This window comes from Papio anubis, chromosome 6 (genome assembly GCF_008728515.1).
Source record: "Papio anubis isolate 15944 chromosome 6, Panubis1.0, whole genome shotgun sequence".
NCBI lineage: Eukaryota > Metazoa > Chordata > Mammalia > Primates > Cercopithecidae > Papio > Papio anubis.
Window position 1 is genome coordinate 20,888,835 of NC_044981.1, and position 20,252 is coordinate 20,909,086.

The window sequence follows — 20,252 nt, forward strand, 5'->3', positions numbered from 1 at the left end:
ACAAGTCTTTGCAATCTAAACTGTGATGAGATTTAAGGAATTTTTAGTCTAATATCTTGAAAATATCCTTGGAGTTTTCAGATCCTCACTTTGTCCAAACTTACTGTCTTGTTCCTGTTGTCACAGAAACTTCAGGTGTCCTCACGGGCTGAGTAGGACCGAGGTGTACCTGTCTGACCATTATGCGGGCCAGTCTGAGGTCACTGCCCTGGGGATAAGACCTGTGTCACTGATTTACTAGTGACTCACTGTGTATTACCGCAGCTGGCCCTTGACTCTGCTTCCTCAGCTGTAGTTCAGTATGAACTCAGAAAACTTGTTTGTGACCCGAAATTAGTTCTGTGTTCATTTCTTACTCTTACTCATCCACACATGACTCATGACTTGGTCCTTGTTTTAAACTTGTGCATTAGTGTAGCTCTGAATTATGTCTTCCTTCTCTAGAAGCAGAACCTCTTATCCTGTTTTGACTTGGCCCTTGACTGCTTAAAATGTCTGTAGTTGGCTTTGTATGGTTATAATCCTAGCTCCTTAGGCTGGGAATTTTGGCCATTTGTGGTCTCTATTTCTAGCCTTAGCCCTAACCACCCCACTTCCTGCTGGTCCTGTCAGATGCACTTACTTATACTTTTCCGTATGTGTCTCAAGCTTTCCTACAACGATGATGGGTCTTTGCTGACCCTATTTCTTTCCTTCAGGATGAGCTCAAAATTACCATATCAGTTTTGAAACTTGCTCTAATTTCTCCTACCAGGAAGAATTTCTTCCTTCTTGGCAATATTGTGGTATTTAATGGTATTTTACAGATTTACATTTTGTGTTATACTTATTTGCATTATGTTTTCTCACCCCTACTAGACTGTAAGATGATTTTATCTGTATCCCATTAAGTGTCTTATACATATAGATTCTCAGTAAAATTTTCATAGTGGAAGGGAGTGGAGACCCAGACTTTAAATAGTAACTGGGAACACAAGATTGAATTTCTTATCTGTTCTTATCTAATAAGCTCCTCTCTCCCCTCGCCCATAGGCTTTGCTTACCTATCTCAGAACCTACCCTGCCCTTTTCCCTACATGCAGTATTATTGTCCCGGACTCCTTCAAGTGTTCAATAAATCAGTAAATCTTTAAAGCTAGCCTTAGCGGCTGCGTGCAATAGCTCACACCTGTAATCCGAGCACTTTGAGGGGCGGAGGCGGGTGGATCACTTGAGGTCAGGAGTTCAAGACCAGCCTTGCCAACACGGTGAAACCGTGTCTCTACCAAAAATATAAAAAATTAGCCAGGTGTGATGATGTAAGCCTGTAATCCCAGCTATTTGGGAGGCCGAGGCAGGAGAATTGCTTGAACTTGGGGGGCGGGTGGAGGTTGCAGTAGACTGAGATCATGTCACTGCCCTCCAGCCTGGGTGACAGAGCGAGACTCTGTCTCAAAAATAAATAAATAAATAAAATAAATAAATAAATAAATAAATCACTATAGCAACTCTATCAGATTTTAAACTAATATCCCCATTCGGCAGGGCGTGGTGGCTTATGCCTGTAATCCCAGCACTTTGCGAGGCCAAGGTGGGCAGATCACCTGAGGTCAGGAGTTCGTGACCAGCCTGGTCAACATGGTGAAACTCTGTCTATACTAAAAGTACAAAAATTAGTCAGGCATAGTGGCAGGCACCTGTAATCCCAGCTACTCGAGAGGCTGAGGCAGGAGAATCGCTTGAACCTGGGAGGCAGAGGCTGCAGTGAGCCGAGATCGCACCATTGTACTCCAGCCTGGGTGACAGAGCAAGATTCTGTCTCATAAATAAATAAATAAATAAATAAATAAAATAAATATTCCCCATTGGTGATTGTACCAAGAGGATATAGAAATACCTCCCTAATCCCTAGGACTGAGGTACAGGTGGACTCTTTGCATTTCTGTAGAGGACCCACAAAACCAAAGTGAGGAAGAGGCAGTAAGAGTCTCCAGTTAGTTTTAAAGTCTTGGTCCTCCCTGGTCAGGAGGAGTAGAGTATACCTGCTGGATTCAGCATTGCTCTCAGATGGTTAAAAACCACTCTCAGTAAATATCTCCTGCCTGTTATGTAATAGTCACTTCAACAGTTTTTATGCTGTTTAACTTTTCAGTACAACCTTTTTGGATTATCATTCTTTCCACTTTTGTAGATGAAGAACTGGAGATTCAGAGATTCATTCAGGAAGCAAAAATGTGTATCCTAGGGTCAGGCTGACTGTTGTCTCTGCCTGCTAGTCTGGAATTTAAACCTCGTTCTCCTTTGACACTTGATATCGGCAATTTCTTTCCCATCCATGCTGGATGTCCTGCATTTCTCACTTGTACCCTCCTCTGACTTTTCTGACCTCTTTGGTTCTAAAAATTATCCCTGATTCCCACACTTCTGGTTCCTATTCTGTGTGGTGACCCCTGCTGTTTGCTGCCCACACCTCGGAGTGATGCTGAGTGAGGGAATCCAGCCTCCCAAACAGGAAGCCTACCAAGTTTTTGAAAGCAGAACCTTTTCTTCCAGTCAATTAAAGGTTCGCTCTGACTATCCATTTTTAAACTATGGTATGAATTTTGTCTGTCATTTTCTTGCCCTTGTCTTCTGTGAGAAGACTATGTTTTATTTATCAAGATAGTAGTTTTAATTCTCTTAGAGGTTAGGGCTTTAATAATTGAGTGATTTTTAAAAATCTTTTTATAAACAAATTCTGTGTCTTCCGTATCACACCTAGAGAAGCAGTGAGGGATGTATTTTACTCTTTAGAATTTTGTAAGTAATTTCCTCATGCATCAATACAAAGAAATTAGCTACAGGCTTCAGAATGCTTAGAGTGGGAATACGAGGTAATGGTAAGTAAGCTCTACATAACTGGTGTTACTTTTTTTTACTCCATCAAAGAAACTACATTTTTTTTTTTTGAGATGGAGTCTCTCTCTGTTGCCAGGCTGGAGTGCAGTGGCACAGTCTCGGCACACTGAAACCTCTGCTTCCCGGGTTCAAGAGCTTCCCCTGCCTCGGCCTCCCGAATAGGTGGGATTATAGGCACGTACCACCATGCCCAGCTACTTTTTGTATTTTTAGTAGAGACAAGGTTTCACCACGTTGGCCAGGATATTCTCAATCTTCTGACCTCATGATCTGCCCGCCTCGGCCTCCCTAAGTGCTGAGATTACAGGCGTGAGTCACCGCGCCTGGCCAAGAAACTACGTTCTTTAAGTTATTATAATATTTAAATACATAAGTAAAATGCTACAATATATCATAATACTGCTCTTCTTTGTGGTTTATAAATTTCCCTCTATGACCTGTATCTTATACTGTATACGCAAAACCTCCTGAATTCATATATAATGTGGGGTCTGAGAACATATTTGACAGTTGATTATCTAAAAGTCAGATAATTGACATGTTATAAAGGGGTGGGGAGGGTTGCTAAATGAGTTTCCATAAAGCTAAGAAAAGATTATAGGCCGGGCGCGGTGGCTCAAGCCTGTAATCCCAGCACTTTGGGAGGCCGAGGCGGGTGGATCACGAGGTCAGGAGATCGAGACCATCCTGGCTAACATGGTGAAACCCCGTCTCTACTAAAAATACAAAAAACTAGCCGGGCGAGGTGGCGGGCGCCTGTAGTCCCAGCTACTCGGAGGCTGAGGCTGGAGAATGGCGTGAACCCGGGAGGCGGAGCTTGCAGTGAGCCGAGATCGCGCCACCGCACTCCAGCCTGGGCGACACAGCGAGACTCCGTCTCCAAAAAAAAAAAAAAAAAAGAAAAGATTATAAAATGTATTACTATTGGTTGATGCACAGTTAGCAACTCAGCAGGTGAAGGAAAATTTACAGATGACTTGAATGCGTTGGTTTTTTTTTTTAATTTTTATTTTTCAGCAAGGGACCATCAGCTCTGAGGATAAGGCAAGTCATCCAGGCATCTTCCTTTCCCACAGACCCATCAACTCTGTTACCTGGAGCTTAATACATACATGATCTAATACAGTGTCCTTCCATGTGACTAAGCTTTTCTCCCATTACTGTTCATTAAACAGACTAATGGTGTCTCTTAAGTGTGATCCCCAAACCAACAGCATTGGCATCTTGGTTCTCAAACATTAAGGAACATCACAGTCGCTTGGCTGGCTTATTATAAACAAAGATTGCTGGACCCCATCCTCAGAGTCTGCGATTCAGTGGGTCTGGAGTAGAGCTTGAGAATTTGCATTTCTGTCGGGTTCCAAGATAATATGATGTTGCTGGTCTGGGACTACACTCCAAGAAACACTGAAAACAGGCTTTGCTTTCACCTTTGATTTATGAATCCCTCTTTGCCATACATAATCGTAGCATATCTTTTGTATATGTGACATATAAATTGATAAACTTTCATTTTTCATTCTGAATTCTGTATGCTTTTTATTGAGAATTGATTTTCATCTAACTCTTCTGTGAATGGACTCCTTCTGTTTTCTAACTTGATCTCTTTTACATGGGCAAGCTATTGATTTGGCTATATTTAACTAGGCATTTGATTGAATTTTTCTATTAATTATTAATCTTGTAGCTTTTTAGTTGATTCTTTGGGCTTTCTAGGTAAGCACCCATATTATTTCTATTTTTCCTCTTTGAGCTATTCCTAAAATGGCTGTCTGTGAAACGTCTTTCATATTTGTTAACGTGTTGCCTTTCTTTCTCTTCCCTTTTTTATTGTGGTTGTGTGTCTTATGTCTATACTCTTTAATTTGTTTTTATGCAGTCTCAAATATCCTCTTTGTATCTCCAAAGTAGTTAATAATTTTTTATTCATGTACTTTAAAATGCAGTCTTTTTGGAAATTGTAACCACTACCACAATCAAGATACAGAACAGTTAACACCACATACCCACATTTTCTCCTTATCCCTTTCTAGTCAAACTCTCTTCTCACTGCAAGTGCTGGCAACCACCAATTTGTTTCCTTTTCCTTTGGTTTTGCCCTTTCCAGATGTCATATAAATGGAATCATGCAGTGTGTAGCCTGATGGGATTCAGAACACACCACCCCAAAATATGGCACCTTGCATACTGAATATTTTAAGCTGAAGGAATTTGAGAAATGGGAGGTAAGGAAGGACTCTCTGGCCTTCCTCTGAAGAAAGTCATAAGACTTGTCACATGAGAGGTGCCCTCCCTGCACCTGGAGAGGGAAGGGGCATGCCTGTCTCCAAAGGCAGAGGAACACTGAGGATTCCAAATGAACACCACAGGCCTTGCTAAGTTTCCCCCAGTTTACTCACTCCCGTTAGCTCATACCCTTTGTCCTGTCACATTTTTTTCACAACCTCCCACTCTGTATCAAACCTAGCATAAAAACACCCAGGTTTAACTGTTTCTTTCCATCTGCATTTCCTTATGAAGACTCCCATATCATATAACACTTCTATTAAACAGATGTGTTTGCTTTTCTCTTTTAAATCTTTTGATAGTCTAATTTACAGGGCCCAGCCGGAGAACTTGGGAGGGTAAGCGAAAAGGATATTTTTTTCTTCCCCTACAAGCTCTTTCAGTCTGGCTTTTTTCATTGAGCAATATTTTTGGGTTCATCCATATCGTTGCACGTTCATTCCTTTTTATTGCTGTGTGCTGTTCATTGTATGGATGTACCGCAGTGTTTTTAATCTGTTAATCACTTGAAGCATCCTAGGTTGCTTGCAGTTTGGGGCAGTTATGAATAAAGCCACTATAAACATTCTCATACAGATTCTTATGAGAACATGTCCAGTGTCGTTTCTGATTTTCCTACTAGGTTTTTCACTTTCATGTAGTCTTTACTGATTGTGATGTATTCTTTTCTCATAATGGCTTCCTCTAATTCCTAGAGTCAGTGTCCTTTTGTGTGTTGTTAAGAACAAGGTTCAAAACTGAAAAAAAGTCTTTTATTTTTTGATTTACATTTCATACTGACAAGAAATAGTCTTTCTTCAGCACTTTGATTTTTTTTCTCTTTTGCTGCTGAAACTTTTGTATGCTCTGAGATAATTTTTCTTTGCTCATCCATTATGAGAGAGAAACCTACAGTCACTTTTGAGGTATAGATAAAATTAGGTACTTTAAGTACTGCTATGAGTTCTGACAGATTGGTACAGGGGCCCACCTGTAATTCTGCCAAGTGGACCTTCCCAGATCTGTATCGAAGCAAGTAACAAAATTCACCTCTCAATAGGTGGCTGGATAGGAAATGGAGCAGTGGGGAATTTGAGCTCCGTGCTGGTCACCTTCTCTCATACATTGTTTTCCCAGTTGTTGCATTTTAGTTGACAAGTGTAACTAGTTCCAGGAAGATGTCCCTTCCCCACATACGGTAGGCAAAACCTAAAAATGGTTCCCAAGGTTCTTACCCTCTGCTGTACCTACCTTGTGTTGTTCCCTCCCCCTGAATGTGGGTGGAACCTGTGGATATAATAATGGGCTATTCCTCCGGTATTATATAGCCACTCGTGGCTGTTGAACATTTAAATATGTCTAGAATGACTGAGCAACCGAACGTTTCATTTATTTAATTAATTTAAAACTAAATAGCCCCATGTGACTAGTGGCAGCTGTGGTTAATAATGTGCTTGCTGAAGTATTTAGGGTGAAGTGTCTTGATATATGCATCTTTCTTTGAAATGCATAAGAAAGTACAATGGATAGTTGTATGGTAAAGCAAATGTAGTACAGTATTTATCATAGAATCTAGGTGGTGCCTATATGGAGTTCACTGTAAAATTATTTCAACTTTTTCTGTATATTTAATATGTTTTATAACAACATGACAGGAGGAAACCTTTTGATGGACTTTACTGAAAAAAATATTTATACCCTGTAAAGAAAAATCTAGGACCAGATGGCATCACTGGTGAATTCTAGCAAACATTTAAAGAATTAACACCAGGCCTTCTGAAATTCATCTAAAAAATAGAAGAGGAGAGAACGCTTTCTAACTCATTCTCTGAGGTCAGCATACCAAAGCTAGATAAAGATATCAGAAGAAAAGAAAATTATAGACTGATAGCCCTTATGAATATAGATGCAAAAATATTAACAAATCAAATTCAACAGCATATTAAAAGGATTTTACACCCATCATCAAGTGGGATTTATCCAAGGGATATGAGGTGCTTCCACATAACAAAAACCAGTCAATATAAAATACCACATTAATGTAACAAAAGCAAAAACAGAATGATCTCAACGAATGCAGAAAAGGCATTTGCCAAAATCCAACACTTCATCTCAGGAATGATGAGGTTGATGGAAAAACAAAACAAAACAAAACAAAACACACACACACAAAAAAAAACACTAATAAAACCCTGTAAGTAGAAGGGAACATTCTCAACATGTAAAAGGACATTTCTGAGAAACTAACGATTAGCATCATGCTCATTGGTGAAAGACAATAAAAGCTTTCCCCCTAAGATCAGGAGCAAGACAAGGTGCCTGCTTTCACCACTGCTATTCAACGTTGTACTCGAATTCCCAATCACAGCAGTGAAATAGGAAAACGAAGTAAAATGCATTCAAATTGGAAAAGAAGTAAAACAATTTATCTTCACAGATAATATGATCCTAAATATAGAAGATCCCAAAGAATCTACAGGAATACTACTAGAACTAAGAAATGAATGTAGCAAAGTTGTAGGTTATAAGATCAACATGCAAAAATCAGTTGTGTTTCTCTTCACCAGCAATGAACAATCCGAATCAATCTGAAAAAGAAATTAAGAAAGTGATTCTGTTTACAATAGCATCTGAAAGAATAAAATACCTAGAAATAAATTTAACCAAGGAGGTGAAAAATTTGTACACTAAAACATATGAAACAAGTTGTGTGCTGTGACACATGTATGTAGTCCTAGCTACTCAGGAGGCTGAGGTGGGAGAATCACTTGAGCCTGAAAGTTTGAGACCACCCTGAGCAACACAGCAAGGCCCCATCTCTTAAAAAAGAAAAAGAAAGTGATAAAGTATGAAACGCTACTGAAAGAAATGAAAGAAGACCTAAATAAAGGTAAAGACATACATGTTCAGGGATAGGAAGGCTTAATATTGTTAAGATGTCAGTACTACCCAAAGTAATCTGCAGATTGAACACAATCCCTAGCAAAATTCCAATAGCAGCCCCCTTTTTTTGCAGTTCTAGAAAAGCTAATCCCCAAATTCATGTGCAATTGCAAGGGTCCTGAGTAACCAAAGCAATCTTTAAATGGGACACAATTAGAGGACTCACTCATTTTAGTTGACAAGTGTAACTAGTTCCAGGAAGATGTCCCTTCCCCACATACGGTAGGCAAAACCTAAAAATGGTTCCCAAGGTTCTTACCCTCTGCTGTACCTACCTTGTGTTGTTCCCTCCCCCTAAATGTGGGTGGAACCTATGGATATAATGGGCTATTCCTCCGGTATTATATAGCCACTTTTGGCTGTTGAACATTTAAATATGTCTAGAATGACTGAGCAACCGAACGTTTCATTTATTTAATTAATTTAAAACTAAATAGCCCCATGTGACTAGTAGCAGCTGTGGTTAATAATGTGCTTGCTGAAGTATTTGGGGTGAAGTGTCACCATTGCTTTGTCACACTCCCCAATTTCAAAACCTACTACAGAGTTACGGTAATCAAAACACCATAGTACTTGCATAGGAATAGACATATAGATCAATGGAATGGGACTGGATCCAGAAGTAAACCCATACAACTGTAGCTAAATGATTTTTGACCAGGGAACCACATTTATTCAGTGGGGAAAGATAATTTCTTCACCAAATGGTGCTAGATTTCTGCATACAAAAGAACAAAGTTAGACCCCTACCTTACACAATATACAAAAATCAACTCAAAATTGAAAAACAACCTAAATATAAGAGTTAAAATAATAAAACTCTTAGAAGAAAACACAGGGGTAAATCTTTATGACCTTGGATTTAACAGTGAATTCTTAGATATGTCACCAAAAGCACAAGCAGCAAAAGAAAAAAATAGATAAATTTAACTTCATCAGACTTAAAACTGTCGTGTATCAAAGGATATTATCAAGAAACTGAAAAGACAGTCTACAGACTGGGAGACAATATTTACAAATTATAAATTTGATATAGGTTTAATTTCTAGAATACGTAAAGAACTAAAACTCAGCCTGATGCTATGGCTCACACTTGTAATCCTAGCATTTTGAGAGGCCGAGGTGTGCGGATCACTTGAGGTCAGAAGTTGGAGACCAGCTTGGCCAATCTGGTGAAACCCCATCTCTATTAAACATACAAAAATTACCCAGAAATCTCTTGAACTGGGAGGGAGAGGTTGCAGTGAGCCAAGTTTATGCCACTGCACTCCAGCCTGAGCAACAGAGTGAGACGCCATCCCCGCCCCCCACAAAAAAGAACTACAACTCAACAAGAAAACAACCCAGTTAGAAAATGGAAAAAGGATTTGAATCGGTATTTCTCAAAAGAAGATAGGCACATGAAAAGATGCTCAAAACATTCTTAGTCTTTAGTGTGATGCAAATCAAAACCCTTCAGACTTGCTAGGATGGCTTTAATTAAAGACAAAATAGAAACTAAGTGTTTGTGAGGATGTGGAGAAATTGGTCCTTAAACATTGCTGTGAATAGTAGCAATGTAAAATGGTGCAGCTACTGTGGAAAACAATTTGACTGTTTCTTAAAAAGTTAAACAATTAATATATGACCCAGCAATTTCTCTCCCAGGTATATGCTCCAAAGAATTAAAAACGGACTCAACCTGATATCCATACCCAAATGTTCATTGCAGCGATATTTGCAATACCCTAACTTGGGTTGGAAACAACCCAAGTGTCCATTAACACATGAATGGATAAACAAAATATCGCATGTAAGCAGAATTTAATATTATTCAACCATAAAACGGAATGCAGTTCGGATATATGCTACGGCATGATGAATCCTGAAAGCATTATGCTAAATAAAATAAGCCAGACGCAAAAGGACAAATACTGTATGATCCCGCTTATGTGAAATATCTAGGGTGGGCAAATTCATGGAGACAGGAAGTAGATTAGAAGTTATCAGGGACAGGGTGAAGGGAGGAATGGGGAGTTATTGCTTAATGGATACAGAGTTTCTGTTTCAGGTGATGAAAAAGCTTTGGAAATGGTGGTGATAGTTACACAACATTGTGAATGTAATAAATGTCCCAGAAACGTAAAACAAAAATTAAAGAGCTCTGTTAAAATGAATATTCAAGACATTGACTGGGAGAAAATATTCACATTTATTTGGTGAAGGATTGATATCCAGCATATAAATATTTTTTACAGCTCAATAATTGAAGACAAACAACTGAATTTTAAACTGGGCAAAATATTTGAACAGATTCTTCAAAAAAGAAGATATGAATGACCAAAGTGTACATTAAAAGTGTTCAACATCATGAGTCATAAGGGAAATGCAAATGTGAATTACAATAAGATACTCCTGTACATTAAGTACAACCACCAGAATTTAAAAGATTAACAGCACTAAATGTTGGCAAGGATGTTGAACAACTGGAATTCTCATACATTGTTGCTGGGAATGGGGGTTTCCACCCACTTTGGAAAAATGTCTGAGAGTTTCTTATTGAAGTCAACATGCACTTATTCTGTAATCTAGCAATCCTACTCATTTACTAAGAGAAATTTATCAAAATTAGTCACAAAAAAGCTTGTATAAGCATGTTTATAGCTATTTTAGTCATAATCGCCAAAAATTAGAAACAGCCCATGTTTTTATCTGTAGAAGAATGGACAAAGTGAAATTTATCCACAAAATGGACTATTATTTAATGACTAAAAGGAACGAACTACCAATTTAAGCAATAACAGGAATTAATTTTAACAATATTATGCTGAGTAAAAGAAGCATTACACAAAAAAAGTGCAAAATATGATTTCATTTACATGAATCTCTGGAAATAATCTGTAGTAGGAAAAAAATCAGAATACTTGTTGCAGGCACGAGAGTAGGGAGAGACGGTCTGATGAGGTGCATGGGATTACTTTCTAGAGGAAAGTATTTTATATCTTTAGAGTAGTTTGGGCTACACAATAGACAATTGTCAGAACTCACTCGCTTAAGATCTGTGCATATTTCTTTTTTTTTGTAGTTGTTGTTTGAAGAGACAAGGTCTGTTTCTGTCACACAGGCCAGAGTAGAATGGTATGATCATAGCTCACTGCAGCCTTGGGCTCAAGTGATCCTCCTGCCTTAGTCTCCCAAATAGCTAGCACTACAGTTGTGGACCACCATGCCTGGCTAATCTTTAATTTTTTTTTTTTTTTGGTGGAACATAATTTCTTTTTTTTTTTTAAATTATACTTTAAGTTCTAGGGTACATGTGTGCAACATGCAGGTTTGTTACATATGTATACATGTGCCGTGTTGATTTGTTGCACCCATTAACTTGTCATTTACATTAGGTATTTCTCCTAATGCTATCCTTCCCCCATTACCCCCATCCGACAACAGGCCCCGGTGTGTGATGTTCCCCACCCTGTGTCCAAGTGTTCTCATTGTTCATTTCCCACCTATGAGTGAGAACGTGTGGTGTTTGGTTTTCTGTCCTTGCAATAGTTTTTTCAGAATGATGGTTTCTACAAAGGACATGAACTCATCCTTTTTTATGGCTGCATAGTATTCCATGGTGTATATGTGCCACATTTTCTTAATCCAGTCTATCATTGATGGACATATGGGTTGGTTCCAAGTCTTTGCTATTGTGAATAGTGCTGCAATAAACATACGTGTGCATGTGTCTTTATAGTAGCATGATTTATAATCCTTTGGGTAAATACCCAATAATGGGATCCCTGGGTCACATGGTGTTTCTAGTCCTAGATCTTTGAGGAATAGCCAGACTGTCTTCCACAATGGTTGAATCAATTTACACTCCTACCAACAGGGTAAAAGCATTCCTGTTTCTCCACATCCTCTCCAGCGCCTGTTGTTTCCTGATTTTTTAATGATCGCCATTCTAACTGGTGTGAGATGGTATCTCATTGTGGTTTTGATTTGCATTTCTCTGATGTCCAGTGATGATGAGCATTTTTTCATGTGTCTGTTGGCTGCATAAATGTATGCTTTTGAAAAATGTTTGTTCATATCCTTTGCCCACTTTTTGCTATGGTTGTTTGATTTTTTTCTTGTAAATTTGTTTAGGTTCTTTGTAGATTCTGGATATTAGCCCTTTGTCAAATGGGTAGATTGCAAAAATTTTCTCCCATTCTGCAGATTGCCTGTTCACTCTGGTGGTAGTTTATTTTGCTGTGCAGAAGCTCTTTAGCTTAATTAGATCCCATTTGTCAATTTTGGCTTTTGTTGCCATTGCTTTTGGTGTTTTAGTCATGAAGTCTTTGCCCATGCCTATGTCCTGAATGGTCTTGCCTAGGTTTTCTTTTAGGGTTTTTATGGTTTTAGGTCTAACATTTAAGTCTTTAATCCATCTTAAATTAATTTTTGTATAAGGTGTAAGGAAGGGATCCAGTTTCAGCTTTCTACATATGGCTAGCCAATTTCCCCAGCACCATTTATTAAATAGGGAATCTTTTCCCCATTTCTTGTTTTTGTCGGGTTTGTCAAAGATCAAATGGTTGTAGATGTGTGGTGTTATTTCTGAGGCCTCTGTTCTGTTCCATTGGTCTATATGTCTGTTTTGGTACCAGTCCCATGCGGTTTGGTTATTGTAGCCTTGTAGTATAGTTTGAAGTCAGGTAGCTTGATGCTTACAGCTTTGTTCTTTTTTGCTTAGGATTGTCTTGGTGATGCAGGCTTTTTTTTGATTCCGTATGAACTTTAAAGTAGTTTTTTCCAATTCTATGAAGAAAGTCATTGGTAGCTTGATGAGTAAAAAAAAAAAAAAAAATGTTTAGAGATAAGGTCTTGCTTTGTTGACCAGGCTGGTCTCAAACTCCTGGACTCCAGTGATCCTCCTGCCTTGGCCTCCCAAAGTGCTGAGATCACATGCGTGAGCTACTGTGCCCGGGCTGCATTTCCCTTTATGTAGATTTTCCATCAAATAAAAACTTCTAGTTAATGATATGAAAGAAAAAAATAATCCTGAGTTTTGAAGATGATAGTCACGCAGTGACAAAACACCTGTATATTTATGGGATTGTTAGCACTCGCCTTGGGCAGTTACTGCCTGATGTTTTACAATGTACACACTATGTTTGTTAATCACTAGTGCTGTAAGCTACATCTTGATGTTTCTTATTGCTTATTATCAATTTGTAGCCTCTAAGCAAGATGCACAAGTAGTGCTTATGGAGTTTTCCTTCTCAAGAACTTCCTCTCTAGTGATAAAATCGTTAGTGCCTGGATTGGAACACTGTACATGTTCATGAGGAAAAAAGTACTCTGCAATAGATGTGGAAAAATCAGTGAGCAATGGATAATTCCATGTATTTTCAGAAAAGTAAAAACGTTTATAAAATCACATTTTTCTATTGATGGCTATTGTAATTTTATACAATCTGATGGAAAATAAATGTAGTGGTTATCAGAACCTTCTGGTGACATTCCAGGTTTTTCTCTCCTGAGCTCTCTACTGTTTCTTTGACGTTCGTGGAGGTTGGCTTAAAATTTGTTTTCTACACTCTTACCCTGGGGAGATTCTGCCTCAGCAGTTCTGAGATGCTGTCATACCATTAGTCTTTTTAATTAGTGCATCAGGCGATTTGCATCAAATTGTTTGGGAAACGTTGCATTTAGATGATAAGTAAAGGCATCAGACAAGAAGTCATCTTGTAATTCTTATTGGTGACCAATAATAGCTTAAAAATTCAATATAATAATAAAAACAATAGTAACTTAAGATAATACTATTGAATATTTATGAAGCAATTACCATATTTTAGTTCCTCATCTAAATGCTTTTTTTCCATTAACTCGTTTAATCCTCACAAAAGATGGAGGTGCTGTAATTATCTCCTTTCACAGATGAGAAAACAGGTGAAAGGATAAATAATTTGCGCCTCCCCTTTCCCTCGCTACCCTAGGCACAAAAGTAGTAGATGACAGAGTCAGGCTTTAAACCCAGACATTCTGGCCTCAGAGCTCTTGGCTTAACCAGTAATTTACATGGCTACTGCATGAGTTACAGGCAGTATGGTGTGTTCATTTTGAGGGTTGGAAGGAATTTTTCTACAAGACAGTAATGAGGTGTAATCATGACCCAGTGTCTCAGTCCTTTTCTTATCTCCTCACCACTCTCTAGCACTAGTGATCTTGAACTGAGTAAGAGTTGGAAGGGTCTGGCTTGAGCTCTGACATGATCATTTGTTAGCGGCAGGAAGGTGGGCATGCTGCTGCAGCCTGTCCTTACTGTGAGTTAATATCACTCCCCTTGGAGTGCAGATCATGGGAGCTGATACCTGTGAAAGTACCCGACAGACACCGGGTGGCCTGTCAGTCGTCCTCTGCTTCTTATTCCATCTCACTCTTTGTTGCCCATCCTGCTTATTTCTTTTTTCTTTTCTGTTTTTTCAGATGGAGTCTTGCTCCGTTGCCCAGGCTGGAGTGTAGTGGTGCAATCTCGGCTCACTGCAACCTCCACCTCCCAGGCTCAAGCAATTCTCCTGCCTCAGCCTCCCGAGTAGCTGGGACTGCAGGCATGTACTACCACACTCGGCTAATTTTTGTATTTTTCATAGAGACAGGGTTTCACCATGTTGGCCAGGATGGTCTTCATCTCTTGACCTCGTAATCTGCCCTCCTTGGCCTCCCAAAATGCTGGGATTACAGGTATGAGCCACCGCGCCCAGCCCATCCTGCTTATTTCTTACATGCATAAGGGACTCTTCTGCTTTTCTCATGGTCATCTGTTTTTCTTTTTTAATTTTAGTCTTGTCTACAGAGTTGTTTTTTTCTCAACTCTACTTTCAATTACTGCAGCATCCTTAGAGTTGCTGTTTTTTCATGTCTTCCCTCTTCTGCTGCTGCACTTGTGTGACTTGTTCTTGTTGCATATGTGTCTGTATTAAAAATAAATGTTTGCACCGTCTCCCCGACAGAGAAATCTTACCGAAAAGTTGAACTTAAATTTGTTTAAGGTAACGAAGAGACCTGGGGACATTCCCGTTCTTCAAGGATGCAGTCAGTAAAATCCAGACTGTGAAACTCTTTACTGAACCTAAGACACAGTTCTTCAACTAAGAAAGAGGTGGGGAGCAGTAGGGAGGGAGAGGGAGAGAGACAGAAGTGGGGACTCCTTCACAGATGAAAAGAGACTTAAAAGAGAATTGCAATATGTGGACTGTATATGGATCCTCCTTCAAACAAACTATTTAAAAGTTGACAATTATAAGACAAGTACAAAATTGAATACCGATAAAATATAAAAATTATTTTAAAACTTTTTAAGGTATGGTAATCATGAAATATTTATAGGTAAAATGACAAATCAGAGATTTGCCTCAAAACCCTTGGTGAGAGCATGTGGCTAGGTGACCAAGGGATGATACTTGTTGAAGCTGACTGATAAGAGCATGAGGATTAATTATACCATACTATATATTTATATATATGTTTGAGGTTTCCTGTCATAAAAATTACACAAAACATGTACTCATAACTTTTCTCCATCTACACAATCATCCAGATTTAACAAAGCAGTTCTCACTTTAAAATTGATTCTAAGGAGGTTTTATTTACCTCATATTAACTATCCACTTCCAGCTTGGCCTGGAAAGATTTTGTTCCAGTATTTTCTGATAGCGTTTTCCTAGATAAGCCAACTTTTTTTGGAAGCAGTTGCCTTAAGCATCTGTCAATAGAATCTGATCAGATTGGTTAAATTGAATGAATTAAACTCAGGCAAAGTCAAGTGGATGAAAACCTCCTGGTCTTTCACTAAACATCTGCTCCTAGTGACAGGTTCACAAAGGTCACTTTTACTGATTTACCTGAGTTGAATTTGAGGGAGCAGGTGCAGAGACGTTGGCTTCTTTTGTCCTGCACCTGCCTTACCTTAGGTAAGTAGAAACAGCTGTTGAAAGCACACTAGCATTACCCTGTAGGTGGGTCTGGAATGATCCCAAAAACGCAGCTCTTAGTGCCGCCTCATTTTTAATAGCTGGTATTTTTGACTTGGCATCACAAAAGAAGCACATTAGGACATCTTAATAATGTACTAATTCTTTGGGGTTTTGACTGGAGTCAGTTAGATAATCATGATTCATTCAAGTTGCTGCACTGAATGCAGTTTACAGCCTAGTGCCATGAGGTGTTCGCTGGCCTTTTGCTTCCCTCAAAGCAAAAGAACAATAGCATTCAACGTGCTTGCTCCCCCACTGCATAACTGAATGGTTCAATTTATATTTCATTCCTGTAGCAACTGCTTTTCAATAATCACAATAAAGAGTACGGGATATATGTGTAGGGATATATGACTGGATTGTTCAGGTGGGGAGGACCTGACCGTGGGGGAAGGATAATGTAAATTTCACAATGTAAATATGTCATTGCATAATTTTTTGTTCTGGGCATAGCTACACTTATTTATATTGTTTCTAAGGCTTTCTATCTGATAGTATGTAGAATATGCCGTGGTTACATACTTCTGTAGTCAGATGAAGCAACTATTCTCCTATTTGCTAAATCTGTGTGCCTTGAGATGATATATTTAGTATCTCCATCCTCGATTGCCTAATCTGCAAAATGAGGATAATAACAGAACTAACTTCATAGAGTTGCGATAGGGATAAAAATGAAGAAATGTATGCAGAGAGCTAAGCACAGTTCTGGCATGAAGTAAGTGCGCAAGAACTCACGATGATGATGATGATGATCATAAGTAATTGTGTAGTAGTATGTGAACAAAAAGATTGAGTTGTTTCTTACTGGAGCAGAAGTTAACATTATTTTATGTTAATAATGCAGTCCTTGTCGAAGCATTCAAATGGTGTGATTATAAATGGAATTATAAATACATAGAAAAGAAATATGTTTCATATTTTTGACATGTAATTGTGTGCTGAGTACATTTTAATCAAAGAGAGAATGGAATTACTGTCAAGGATATTGGTAGTTCATTAGCTTATTGACTGCACACTAAGTATCTAAAGTGTTATTTTAGTGACAGGCTGATGCATTAATTTCTAGGTCAGCATATTATTGACCTCAACTATTTGATTCTTTTAAAAATTACCTTAACTATTTTTTGGTCAGGTATTGTTTTATAAAATCAGTATATTTTCTCCTTACCATACCATTCAGATGGTCTTCCTAAATTAACAGTGGTAAATTTACCAGTAGTAGAACTTGGAAGAATTAACCTTTTAGCCTACAATTATTATTGTTGTTATTATTATTATTATTATTTTGCTGTGTTTTAAACATATAATGGATATCTCTTTATGTGTCATCAGGGAGAAACTTTTTAATACTTCAAATTTTTTTTACAGGTTTTAAATGTAAGCTGCTCTGGTTTTATAAAAGAAGTTTTAGTGATGCTTTTCTTTTTAAAGGCTACTCTTCTCAATCAGATATTTTCCATTTGGGAAGTTTGAAGAAGTTCTTTCACTTCACGTTTGAGTGTTACAGGTTTAACAACTGGCCCCATTATAGAGATAATGGTTAATTTAATTTCTACTCTAAGTTATACACTTCTAAACTTTAGTTTTTGACAAATAAAAATAACACATAAAATACAAAATGTAGGCTGGGTACGGTGGCTCACACCTGCAATCTCAGCACTTTGGGAGGCCAAGGCAGGAGGATCTTTTGAGCCATGAGTTCAAGACCAGCGTGGGCATCATAGTGAGACCCTGTGTTTTAAAATATATATACAATAGGTAAGATAACTGACACTGGTAAATTTTCCTCAGAGAATAAACAATCTTAGTTTTGTCATGTGCTCTTTAGATTCTTTTTGTTTTTTTAATGAAATAATATGTTACAGATAAAGTTGAAGTTCCCTATCACCTCCTACCAGGTTCTCTTCCCCTGCTTCTCTACCAGAAGTCACTGCTGCATGAATCTGTTGTGTATCTTTTTTCTCTATGTGTATGTTTTGTAAGTTTATAATATTAAATACTGGTTTTATACTCTCAAATATTTTTCAGCTTTGCTCTTTTCACTCACTGTTTTCTTTTATGGACCTATCCATATTTGTCCATATATCTGTTTTACTTATTTTAATAGCTCTATAGTATTCCATAATGTGAATTTACAACTTATTCATTCATCTGGTGATGGACATTTGGGTTGTTTCCAATTACAAACAATGCAATTGTAATGAACATTTGCACTTATTTCCTTTTATACGCATGTGAGAGTTACTTCAGGATACCTTACCTGTAAGTGAAATTGTAGGTTAATGAATATGCTTATTCTCCACGTTGCTGGATATTACCTAAATGCACTCCTGTACTTCTCTCAGTAGCATGTGTTTCCATTTCCCCATACCGTTGCTTGGCTATTCATTTTTAGAATTCAGAATCTAAAGTGTCTGTCGGAACAATGAACTCAAATGCCTTACATCTTTGTAAGATGAATAGAGATGAATAGAGAATAGACATGAATAGAGATGCATTCATTCAGTATGTTCTTATCATCATCATGTTGATGATTTCCAGAGGAGATTTCAGAATTTGCAAGTAACATCTAACATCGGCAGTCGTGAGAAGTCTGCCATGTCTCCATCTCTTTAGCATGGTTAAACTGCCACTGTTTATAATCATTCCTGGAAAGAAAGGGAATGGCTTCCTATAACGACCCTTCTGCAAGCACTAGCATACCCAAAAACATACCCGGTTGCATGATTACTATGGAAATATGCATATTTCAATAGTCACTCCCGAAAGTTTTGTTCCTCAACTTTTTTTTATCCAGTGGCCCTTTTGATAAATATCTTACTTCTCTCTCCACTGTAGCCTCTGATATGCCACCACTTACATCTGGTCTCCAGCATTTAATGGGAACATGTAAAACAAACAAAAATAGCATTCTGAGCAATGACTGAAAGGGAACACTGACAGATAAAATTGAAGGGATTGGAAATGGCTTCTTTTTTTCTTTCTTTTTTTTGGGAGGATGGAGTCTCGCTCTGTTGCCAGGCTGGAGTGCAATGGTATGATCTCGGCTCACTGCAACCTCTGCCTCCCGGGTTCAAGTGATTATCCTGCCTCAGCCACCCGAGTAGCTGAGACTACAGGCTCCTGCCACCACGCCCAGCTAATTTTTGTATTTTTAGTAGAGACGGAGTTTCACCATGTTGGCCAGGATGGTCTCAATCTCTTGACCTCATGATCCACCCACCTTGGCTTCCCAAAGTGCTGGGATTACAGGTGTGAGCCACCACACTTCGCTTCTTTTTTTCTTTTGAAGTCATTTTATGCAATTTAAAAATGGGGTAGGAAGAACAGATAAGAAATCTTTACCAAATCAAATTAGTAAGTCCAAGAGTTGAATACATTCATTTGGTATAAAATGCATATTTTTGTAATTGCTTAAATGAGTAGTTTCTAATCTAAGTAAAATAAAGAATACTTATTTTAAATCAATAATGAAAACCATGGTTTGAGTTTTTTGGCTTAGAAATAAATATATATAGTCACGTTTGATTTGTAAACTCATCAAATTAATGTGGTTCATTCATTTTTCAGTTAACATTCCAGTTTAGGATTCTGTGTACCACTGCTGGAAACTGAGACTTACCAGATATTACCAAGTTGGGGATGGAAGGTAGGAGGGATCACCGAGATGAAAACTCCCTCCCTCCCCACTCCCTACCTTTCTCAAAGTAAATATGTCTTCTCAAAGAGAGCTGTGACCTTGGAACTCTGTTATGTACAATTCAATCAGATGAAAGTGTTCTTGGGTTCGGAGGATGGTTTCAGAAATTATTTTCTACTTGGACCTGTGCCTTACTCTACTTGGACTGCTATTACAAATGCCTTAGAATGAGTATAAACAGCATGGATTTACTACTCACAGTTCTGGAGGCTGGGAAATCTAAGATCATGGTGCCAGCAGATTCAGTATCTTGTGAAGGCATGCTCTTGCCTTCAAAAATGGTGCCTTCTAGCTGTTTATTCACATGACAGAAGGAGTGAACAAGCTTTCTCGGGCTTCTTTTATAAGGGCAGTAATCCCATTCCTGATGGAATAGCTGCCATGACCTAATCACCACCCAAGGGCCCTTTAAAGTTGATTCACTTGTAGACATTTGTTCAGAAATGAGTAAGTCAAATGGGACACCACAAGAAAAG

The 20,252-nt window shown here is 38.3% G+C and overlaps 1 protein-coding gene across 3 annotated transcripts in view; it reads left to right on the forward strand.

The window, feature by feature from the left end:
- CDKAL1 (CDK5 regulatory subunit associated protein 1 like 1) overlaps positions 1 to 20,252 on the forward strand; it is a 701,952-nt gene that overhangs the window by 346,102 nt on the left and 335,598 nt on the right. The gene's annotated exons all lie outside the window — the stretch shown is intronic.